General features: G+C 36.0%; 2 long non-coding RNA genes across 2 annotated transcripts; both read left to right on the forward strand.

The window, feature by feature from the left end:
• The first annotated feature begins 7,608 nt into the window (after positions 1-7,608).
• LOC149697765 (uncharacterized) lies at positions 7,609-9,077 on the forward strand. The gene is made up of 4 exons (XR_016382058.1): positions 7,609-7,744; positions 7,819-7,907; positions 7,980-8,079; positions 8,939-9,077. It is a non-coding gene; the product is annotated as an uncharacterized LOC149697765 (long non-coding RNA).
• A 322-nt stretch (positions 9,078-9,399) lies between these two features.
• Positions 9,400-9,846, forward strand: LOC149697766 (uncharacterized). Its single transcript, XR_016382059.1, has 3 exons — positions 9,400-9,506; positions 9,573-9,654; positions 9,718-9,846. It is a non-coding gene; the product is annotated as an uncharacterized LOC149697766 (long non-coding RNA).
• The last annotated feature ends 1,985 nt before the right edge of the window (positions 9,847-11,831 follow it).

Below are 11,831 nucleotides of genomic sequence, written 5' to 3' on the forward strand. Positions count from 1 at the left end.
AACTTTTTTGACTATTTTGCTGAAATGCCGAATTCTGAACCGTGAATTTAAAATTAATGTAAGATAGAGACCGTCTGAACTTTTTTGACTATTTTCCCGAAATGCCGAATTCTGAACCGTGAATTTTGAAACTAATGTAAGACAGAGACCTCTGAACTTTTTTGACTATTTTGCTGAAATGCCGAATTCTGAACCGTGAATTTTGAAACTAATGTAAGATAGAGACCGTCTGAACTTTTTTAACTATTTTGCTGAAATGCTGAATTCTGAACCGTGAATTTTGAAAATGAAAATGGAGACCGTCTGAACTTTTTTGACTATTTTGCTGAAATGCTGAATTCTGAACCGTGAATTTTGAAATTAATGTAAGATAGAGACCGTCTGAACTTTTTTGACTATTTTGCTGAAATGCCGAATTCTGAACCGAAAATAATGTAAGATAGAGACCGTCTGAACTTTTTTGACTATTTTGCTGAAATGCCGAATTCTGAACAGTGAATTTTGAAATTAATGTAAGATAGAGACCGTCAGAACGTTTTTGACTATTTTGCTGAAATGCCGAATTCTGAACCGTGAATTTAAAATTAATGTAAGATAGAGACCGTCTGAACTTTTTTGACTATTTTGCCGAAATGCCGAATTCTGAACCGTGAATTTTGAAACTAATGTAAGACAGAGACCTCTGAACTTTTTTGACTATTTTGCTGAAATGCCGAATTCTGAACCGTGAATTTTGAAATTAATGTAAGATAGAGACCGTCAGAACTTTTTTGACTATTTTGCTGAAATGCCGAATTCTGAACCGTGAATTTAAAATTAATGTAAGATAGAGACCGTCTGAACTTTTTTGACTATTTTCCCGAAATGCCGAATTCTGAACCGTGAATTTTGAAACTAATGTAAGACAGAGACCTCTGAACTTTTTTGACTATTTTGCTGAAATGCCGAATTCTGAACCGTGAATTTTGAAACTAATGTAAGATAGAGACCGTCTGAACTTTTTTAACTATTTTGCTGAAATGCTGAATTCTGAACCGTGAATTTTGAAAATGAAAATGGAGACCGTCTGAACTTTTTTGACTATTTTCCTGAAATGCTGAATTCTGAACCGTGAATTTTGAAATTAATGTAAGATAGAGACCGTCTGAACTTTTTTGACTATTTTGCTGAAATGCCGAATTCTGAACCGAAAATAATGTAAGATAGAGACCGTCTGAACTTTTTTGACTATTTTGCTGAAATGCCGAATTCTGAACCGTGAATTTTGAAATTAATGTAAGATAGAGACCGTCAGAACGTTTTTGACTATTTTGCTGAAATGCCGAATTCTGAACCGTGAATTTAAAATTAATGTAAGATAGAGACCGTCTGAACTTTTTTGACTATTTTGCCGAAATGCCGAATTCTGAACCGTGAATTTTGAAACTAATGTAAGACAGAGACCTCTGAACTTTTTTGACTATTTTGCTGAAATGCCGAATTCTGAACCGTGAATTTTGAAACTAATGTAAGATAGAGACCGTCTGAACTTTTTTAACTATTTTGCTGAAATGCTGAATTCTGAACCGTGAATTTTGAAAATGAAAATGGAGACCGTCTGAACTTTTTTGACTATTTTGCTGAAATGCTGAATTCTGAACCGTGAATTTTGAAATTAATGTAAGATAGAGACCGTCTGAACTTTTTTGACTATTTTGCTGAAATGCCGAATTCTGAACCGAAAATAATGTAAGATAGAGACCGTCTGAACTTTTTTGACTATTTTGCTGAAATGCCGAATTCTGAACAGTGAATTTTGAAATTAATGTAAGATAGAGACCGTCAGAACGTTTTTGACTATTTTGCTGAAATGCCGAATTCTGAACCGTGAATTTAAAATTAATGTAAGATAGAGACCGTCTGAAATTTTTTGACTATTTTGCCGAAATGCCGAATTCTGAACCGTGAATTTTGAAACTAATGTAAGACAGAGACCTCTGAACTTTTTTGACTATTTTGCTGAAATGCCGAATTCTGAACCGTGAATTTTGAAACTAATGTAAGATAGAGACCGTCTGAACTTTTTTGACTATTTTGCTGAAATGCTGAATTCTGAACCGTGAATTTTGAAAATGAAAATGGAGACCGTCTAAACATTTTTGACTATTTTGCTGAAATGCTGAATTCTGAACCGTGAATTTTGAAATTAATGTAAGATAGAGACCGTCTGAACTTTTTTGACTATTTTGCTGAAATGCCGAATTCTGAACCGAAATTAATGTAAGATAGACACCGTCTGAACTTTTTTGACTATTTTGCTGAAATGCTGAATTCTGAACCGTGAATTTTGAAAATGGAGTAAAATGGAGACCGTCTGAACTTTTTTGACTATTTTGCTGAAATGCTGAATTCTGAACCGTGAACTTTGAAATTAATGTAAGATAGAGACCGTCTGAACTTTTTTGACTATTTTGCTGAAATGCCGAATTCTGAACCGTGAATTTCGAAATTAATGTAAGACAGAGACCGTCTGAACTTTTTTGACTATTTTGCTGAAATGCCGAATTCTGAACCGAAAATAATGTAAGATAGAGACCGTCCGAACTTTTTAGACTATTTTGCTGAAATGCTGAATTCTGAACCGTGAACTTTGAAATTAATGTAAGATAGAGACCGTCTGAACTTTTTTGACTATTTTGCTGAAATGCCGAATTCTGAACAGAAATTAATGTAAGATAGACACCGTCTGAACTTTTTGGACTATTTTGCTGAAATGCTGAATTCTGAACCGTGAATTTTGAAAATGAAGTAAAATGGAGACCGTCTGAACTTTTTTGACTATTTTGCTGAAATGCTGAATTCTGAACCGTGAACTTTGAAATTAATGTAAGATAGAGACCGTCTGAACTTTTTTGACTATTTTGCTTAAATGCCGAATTCTGAACCGAAATTAATGTAAGATAGAGACCGTCTGAACGTTTTTGACTATTTTGCTGAAATGCTGAATTCTGAACCGTGAATTTTGAAAATGAAGTGGAATGGAGACTGTCTGAACTTTCTTGACTATTTTGCTGAAATGCCGAATTCTGAACCGTGAATTTTGAAAACTAAAATGAAAATAGTGTAAAAATGTTTCGTTTTTTCTAAAATATTGTTGTTTATCTTCATTGACTTCCCAAATAATAATATTGTTTGTTTACTGTTTACACATATCTACTTCCAAAATAAAATAACCTTTCTTGAATTATAATATGCCTTTTCCAAAAAATTACTGTTTGCAAAATAACCTTTCTCGAATTATAATATGCCTTTTCCAAAAAATTACTGTTTGCAAAATAACCCTTCTCGAATTATAATATGCCTTTTCCAAAAAAATACTGTTTAGAATTATCTACATCCGAAATAAAATAACCTTTCTCCTCCATTCTACTTCATTTTCAAAATTCACGGTTCAGAATTCAGCATTTCAGCAAAATAGTCAAAAAAGTTCAGACAGTCTCTATCTTACATTAATTTCGGTTCAGAATTCGGCATTTCAGCAAAGTAGTCAAAAAGGTTCAGACGGTCTCCATTCTACTTCATTTTCAAAATTCACGGTTCAGAATTCAGCATTTCAGCAAAATAGTCAAAAAAGTTCAGACGGTCTCTATCTTACATTAATTTCGGTTCAGAATTCGGCATTTCAGCAAAATAGTCGAAGAAGTTCAGACGGTCTCCATTCTACTTCATTTTCAAAATTCACGGTTCAGAATTCAGCATTTCAGCAAAATAGTCAAAGTTCTGACGGTCTCTATCTTACATTAATTTCGGTTCAGAATTCGGCATTTCAGCAAAATAGTCGAAGAAGTTCAGACGGTCTTCATTCTACTTCATTTTCAAAATTCACGGTTCAGAATTCAGCATTTCAGCAAAATAGTCAAAGTTCAGACGGTCTCTATCTTACATTATTTTCGGTTCAGAATTCGGCATTTAAGCAAAATAGTCAAAAAAGTTCAGACGGTCTCTATCTTACATTAATTTCAAAGTTCACGGTTCAGAATTCAGCATTTCAGCAAAATAGTCAAAAAAGTTCAGACGGTCTCCATTTTACTTCATTTTCAAAATTCACGGTTCAGAATTCAGCATTTCAGCAAAATAGTCCAAAAAATTCAGACGGTGTCTATCTTACATTAATTTCGGTTCAGAATTCGGCATTTCAGCAAAATAGTCAAAAAAGTTCAGACGGTTTCTATCTTACATTAATTTCAAAGTTCACGGTTCAGAATTCAGCATTTCAGCAAAATAGTCAAAAAAGTTCAGACGGTTTCTATCGTACATTAATTTCAAAGTTCACGGTTCAGAATTCAGCATTTCAGCAAAATAGTCAAAAAGTTCAGACGGTCTCTATCTTACATTAATTTCAAAGTTCACGGTTCAGAATTCAGCATTTCAGCAAAATAGTCAAAAAAGTTCAGACTGTTTCTATCGTACATTAATTTCAAAGTTCACGGTTCAGAATTCAGCATTTCAGCAAAATAGTCAAAAACGTTCAGACGGTGTCTATCTTACATTAATTTCGGTTCAGAATTGGGCATTTCAGCAAAATAGTCAAAAACGTTCAGACGGTTTCTATCTTACATTAATTTCAAAGTTCACGGTTCAGAATTCAGCATTTCAGCAAAATAGTCAAAAAAGTTCAGACGGTTTCTATCGTACATTAATTTCAAAGTTCACGGTTCAGAATTCAGCATTTCAGCAAAATAGTCAAAAAAGTTCAGACGGTCTCTGTCTTACATTATTTTCGGTTCAGAATTCGGCATTTCAGCAAAATAGTCAAAAAAAATTCAGAGGGTCTCTATCTTACATTAATTTCAAAGTTCACGGTTCAGAATTCAGCATTTCAGCAAAATAGTCAAAAAAGTTCCGACGGTCTCTATCTTACATTAATTTCGGTTCAGAATTCGGCATTTCAGCAAAATAGTCAAAAAAGTTCAGAGGGTATCTTACATTAATTTCAAATTTCACGGTTCAGAATTCAGCATTTCAGCAAAATAGTCAAAAAAGTTCAGACAGTTTACGGTTTGGTAGGATGGGAGAATTTTATAGTAGGAATTCTACTATTTTCAGCAGTTCAGACGTTCAGACATTCAGCAGATTAGTCGATCCCTGTTATGAGTAGTAATAGCATGTAATAAATAGTAACAATCGCACGTAAAAAATAATAATTGAGAAAAACAAAGTGCATGATAGTAAATATTAATTGAGAAAAACAAAGTGCATGATAATAAATATTAATTGAGAAAAACAAAGTGCATGATAATAAATATTAATTGAGAAAAACAAAGTGCATGATAATAAATATTAATTGAGAAAAACAAAGTGCATACCAAATTGAGAAAATACGAAATTAAACACAACAAGCAATTATATATTTAACCGGGCTGTTATGCCAAATTAAGGGCGTTATGAATAGTAATAGCATGTAGTAAATAGTAACAATCGCACGTAATAAATCAGAATTGAGAAAAACAAAGTGCGTGATAATAACAAAGTGCATGATAATAAATAATAATTGAGAAAAAGAAAGCGCATGCCAAATTGAGCAAATACAAAATAAAACACAAGAAGCAATTAACCAATTATATAAGTGCATGATCATAAATAATAATTGAGAAAAAGAAAGCGCATGCCAAATTGAGCAAATACAAAATAAAACACAAGAAGCAATTAACCAATTATATAAGTGCATGATCATAAATAATAATTGAGAAAAAGAAAGCGCATGCCAAATTGAGCAAATACAAAATAAAACACAAGAAGCAATTAACCAATTATATAAGTGCATGATCATAAATAATCATTGAGAAAAAGAAAGCGCATGCCAAATTGAGCAAATACAAAATAAAACATTACAAGCAAAAAAGTACATTCAAATTAACACATGATAGGTTATTTAAGTGCGTCGATTTCCTCCCTGGCTATTACTCACTAAAAGTTTAAGAACCTCTGTCTGGGCATTCATTGCGTCGGTTTGAGCCTTCAAGGCCTCAGTGTGAGCCATCATTGCTGCAGTGTTGGCATTCAAGGCTGAAGTATGGGCCGCCATGAACTCAGCTTGGGTTTTTAGGGCCTCTGCCCTTATGTGGTGCTTTTCATCCTTGTATGTAGCCATGCGTTTCATGGTGGACGTTTGCTGCCTCTCCTCCTCCAATAACGCCTTAGCGGTACAAGTCATGTCGTCCCTGAAGGTACGCTTTCGACCTCGCATGCTTGGCAATTCAGCTAAAAAAACGCAACGTTAAGTTCTCATGATCCATGCCCATGACACGCAAACAGCTGGTGCAGTAAGGAGATGATAGACACACTCTGGGACCGTCCATAAACTACGTCACACTCTTATGGGGGGAGGGGGTTTGTAAGCTTGTGACGGTCCGTGACGAGGGGGGAGGGAGGGGTCCATCAATGCGTGACGTCACATTTAAAAATTAATTTTATTACGAAGTCAGTAAGAGATCGATTGACCATTTTTTATAAAAGAAAAAAAAACAAAGTTTCAAAGTCCACCGTGAGACCGACCTCTACAATAATTTAACAAAATTTTATTCTATCATCGCTTAAATAGTAGAAACTGTAAGCTAAGATCACATACTTACTCTTGACGTGTAGTCAATTTAAGCAGCGCATTTAAAATAAAGAGACCCGTTCACTGCAGAACTAAATACACGTACGCATAAGGACTTCTAAATGTAGTGTCAGCTTAAACTCTCAAATGTCACTGTTTATTCACCACTAGCATTAGCAAGGATGAATCGGATCCTCCATCGGAAGTAAATGGTATCGTTTCTTTCGCACATTTTTAAAATCTGAATACCAAGCTCGATTAGCCTAAGATTTTCATGTGACAATGTCGAAAACTATTAAGTGTGCCCCTTTATCTAAGCTTTGTGGAAAAATATGGAAGGTTATAAAAAAGCACATCCAGACAATAAAGTTTTATAGTTCAATCAGAGGCAAACCATATTTGTAAAAGCTTAAAATGGAAATGAACTTTGACTTTCAAGTCGAGGAAAAAATTTCTGAGTGGAAAAGAAGAAAGAATCTCTTTTTCAATTAATCAAATTAAATTGGTAAATTAAGACAAATCATAGTCCGTTGGGGGGGGTTAAAGAAATGTGACGTAGTTTTTAGGGGAGGGGTCTGAGAAAACGTGACAAAGCGTGATCTGGGGGGACGGGGGGGTCAGAAAATGGCATTTTTTGCGTGACGTAGTTTATGGACGGTCCCTCTCTGTGTAAGGCATATATTACTTCACTGGGAATACCTTAATCGAACTGATTACTTTGCAGGTGAAAATCGCCTATTTCAATCAATAATTGGTACACCCTGAAACATCCCCTTATGTTGCAATACACAAAATGGGTGCTATGACCGTAGTACAGTGGGGTTTATGGGCGAATTGGCGTCAAAGATGTTGTATAACGGATAACGTTGTGGCCTAATGTGATCCGAGTTTTTGACCTATGCCTGCCATAGAATATTTTCGACTCAAAATGTGAGATAGAATGTACTATACTTCGGTTCAACCACCGATGTTGTAGCACCCAGTATAACTTACATATCGACCCATTAATAGCTCGTGCCGCAAAGTATACAAAAAGTGTGTCATGGTAATGACCATAAGACTACTTACAAGAGGCGTTTGGAAGGGGTGATTCTCCATCACTGGCGAGCACAATAAGCTGCGGAGGGGGCGTGGAGCACCTCGGCTCAGGGTGTTCCGTTTGAGGTTCGTCAACATCTTTGGTATGGTGAAATAATTACTATTTTGAGCCGAACGTTTAATACTTCATCTTACCTAAGGAGCCAAAAATGGCTTGTACATCTCCAGAGGTTTCGTCAAATTGCACTTTAAAGAAAAGAATACTATTTAGTATTTAGGTTGACAATGGGTACGTAATAAAATTATGTTAATAGAGTTTGGAAGATATCTGACATACAGGAATTGTTTCCATCTTCTACAGGGCCAGCCTCAAGGGAATCAAAATCTATATAGTCGTAGTGACTACATAACAATCAAATCATTATTATTCCAGTTGTTCAGGAAGTCATGTGACTAATAAGGTAAGAGACGTTTAAGTCCAACCCACCTTTCCGTCGATTCTTGGTGGACTATTCCACTAGAAGGCGTAATGGCACAAGATCTGTGAAATTATTCAGTTTTAAAGGGAGAGTGAAAATGAAGCAAAACAGATTTTTAAATCGTTTCTATCTGCCCTGACTATATAGCCCCGAATGATCTCAAATTACGTTGACAATTCATTTCTATTTTCAAATTATCACCTACAAGCAATCGCATAACGCCCTGCCTTTTTGTAAAACCAAAATTCCTGTGGCATGCTCCATGACGAATGAAATCTAGCGTGTCATTTGATAAAATGCGCAAGATGTCTATGTCGTGGCGCACGACATAGAGCAAGCCACTTGCATTGTGCTAACAAGCAGGCAGGGCGTTATGAGATTGGTCAAAACAGCTTAATGTTCAGTGTGGAGTGCGGCTCAATCGAAGAACCCCTTCGTGTGTGAGATGGGCTGAATGATTGGTGGCACCCCTACACGCGGCGAGGTAAACTCAACTATTACTAATCCCATGTTGAAACTCCAAGTTAAACACCATAGCGCGCGGTCAGTACTTGGGAGGGAGACAACGCGGGGCACCACATAATATTCACCCTATCACAAACACGAAGAGGAAGTTGAAATTGTCATCTCAGACTGTAGCAACATCCGCCTCGAATTACTTTGTCTAGGTCGGAGGTGCTAATTTGAAATTGTCAAAGACATCTCAAAAGTAAAATTGAATTTTAATATCATTCGTAGGTATTTCTTGGATGTTTCACTATGCATATTGGAATTCTAATTAGTAGATGTTAAAGAATCAATGAAAAATGACATGATGTCCCTATTCACCCTCCCTTTAAAGGTTCATATTGAAAGTGCAGGGCAAAACATTGAAGCGACGTTAACACTCAAATTGTTTTTGAGAATGTCTAATCCATTGTGCAACAAAATTGTTGCATTTCCCATTAAAAAAACCTCTATGGTGTACCCTATCAGTAAGAACATACAGTTGGACCTTAGAAACACGATTTCAAAGTGACTTCCTTACTATACACGAATATTATGTTACATAGGACTAAAGTTATTCGCTTATAGGATTCTAGGACCATTCTTGGATGGAATTGTGCAGCTGCCTTGCCTTTTGTTAGTTTCTTTTACAATACGGAGGTGACGCTTTTAAATTTTAAAATAATGTACAGTTTTCATTACATTATAGATCATTATGGGACAAATTCAAATAGGGCGTATGGGACCACTAGGCTCTTTGCGCTGTAATGTTTTGGATACTTACACAACTGGACTAGGTAATGAAGTTCTGTGTGTCTCACTGCACATGTAAATATAAATTAAAAATTGTTAGTCGACAAACGTATGAGCAATGCAGTATTCAACAATAAAACTAAAAGATTCCTGGGGACCTCTGACGCAAGGTTAGGCCACAAACAATAGTAAATGAAACATTGGAAGGGTATAATTTGACTCTTTGTATGTCCAAGGTGTTCGGGTTTTGAGTATCAAAGCTCATGACGGGGAAGCGCGTGGGAGCGACAATTCTCTACAATGGCATCCATAACACTGGTTCTCTTATGCTCTTCTTGGAATTAGAATGGCTAATAGAAATTATTATTTCGTTATAAACAGAGTGTAAACCATGTTTAGCCAACATATTTGATGAAACGCAATAAAACATTAACAAGGACTGTTTGTAACATAACAAACACCAGGGAGTACATAAATGTACAACTGTATGATATAAGGGACTTTCCGACGTAATGGTTTTACCATTTTTCTACTGTGCATTTTGTATCAATATCTAATTACGTACGTTTCAGGGAATGGCTGGTATTGAGGAGCCGAGGATGGTCCAGACGCGGACTCTTCAAAGTGGTAATCGTCCAACTCAAAACCGCCTGCAATTCCTTTCATTGAAGACGTCGGAATTAATGCAGCTACCGGGACTCAGTAGGTTTGAGTTCCCCTGCTTTGCTTCTTCCTCCACCAGTAGCGAACAGTACTTTTTAAGGCCTGCAACTTCCTTTTTACTTCTTCGCCCGTTCTATCATGCCCACTAACTTCATTGACCCTGTCCGCTATAGTTTGCCACATCTTACGCCTTTCCTCTTGGGACTTGCCATACTGATTTATTAAAAGTAAGGGCACAGCCTCCAGTTGGGTTATTAGGCATTCCATCTCGTCATTAGAATAAGCAACCTTTCTTAATTTAGGTGCCATTGCTCGTACATATAAATAATAACGCTAGAATATATCAGAAATGTATTGGCTAACGAATAAACAGATTATCAATTTATGTATATTTTATTTATTCATTTCACAATTTGGTCGGTAAGCCTACGACATGAACATCCATAAAGAAGATGAAATTAAGATTAGCATTTTAAATATTAGTATAGTACATGGTTACATTGATTTAACCATTTGGTCGGAAGACTACGACGTGAACATAAAGAAGACGATATTAAGATTAACATTTTCATTATTTTTGTAGTACATGGTTACATTTATTTAACAATTTGGTCGGTAAGCCTACGATGTGAACATAAAGAAGACGATATTAAGATTAACATTTTCATTATTACTGTAGTACATGGTTACAATAAACATTACCTTAGTTGTCAAACGTTGTCTGCAGTCACGTGCGATGATCAAAAACAAATTCCAAGTCCGAGATTATCGGTGGTTCAGGCACTAGATGGCGCAGAATACCTTAAAAGCTAGGTCAAAGGTTATTGCACTGACCTTTCACAGTAAATTACACTTTTAACTGACCTTGCACGGAAATATAGTTCCGATTGCGTGGGAAACTGAACTGAACCAGAATGAGGTTTTTGTTCCTCTTCTCAAAATCCAACCACAACCGTTATGTGAAAACGGGTCATAACCGCCATCGCCAATTAAAAGGCTCAAGATTGATTTGGATTGACCAATGAGCGAGCTTAGGAGAGGTAGGAGGAGATTTCTTTGGCAGCTGAATTCGGCTGCTGGCCTGCCATTTTTGTTTCCCCTAGATCAAGCTTCGCGTTTGCTCCGCACGGTGGCACTAGTGAAACTTTTTGTTCTAGGCGAGGAATCTGGCAGCCCTGAACTAGGGAAATTTTGGTCCAAAAAGGGAAATTTTAAGGGTTAGAAAGGGAAAATTCATTTTTCTCACCTGGCATCACTGCTTTGAACGTTTAACGGCTGTGGAAGATTTCTTCTGCTTTTTGTGAATGGCAATTGAAAACTTATTGTTCGAAATAAGTAATATTTTTGAATTTTGTAACCATAGTTGTCATTTTACTATTAGGCCTATTAATTTACCACTAATTTTAGTTTATTTTCAGAATTAATTTCAAGTAAGTATTTCTTTGAACGGGTAGTTTTGTCATATATTATTATTTGTTAGGTCTATTTACGCGTAAACTAAGATTGTTTTCAGGATATCTAACAAGTCATGAACTAAGTTAGGACATTTTCAACGGTCTGAAATCAAAATTCACTTTGTGCCGTTTTACTCGGCTGTTATACAAATACGAGAGAGTTCAGAAATGGCATCTAATGTGAAAGAAATATCAGCCGAAAAGATGAGAAGGCTACGTTTGAATCCAGAACAAAGAGAAAGAGAAAAAGCACAAAGACTTGAGAGATATGCGGCAAGAAAGAAGCGAGAGAGGCAGTTGGTGTTAGAATCTCCTCCTAGTCAGGGCCCTTCCACCAGTCAAAGTTCTTTCACTCTGAAGGACCCATCAGCTTCAGAA

The sequence above is a fragment of the Phalangium opilio genome, unplaced genomic scaffold (genome assembly GCF_054372755.1).
Source record: "Phalangium opilio isolate 3A_F unplaced genomic scaffold, DU_Popi_V2 ptg000019l_1, whole genome shotgun sequence".
Classification (NCBI taxonomy): domain Eukaryota; kingdom Metazoa; phylum Arthropoda; class Arachnida; order Opiliones; family Phalangiidae; genus Phalangium; species Phalangium opilio.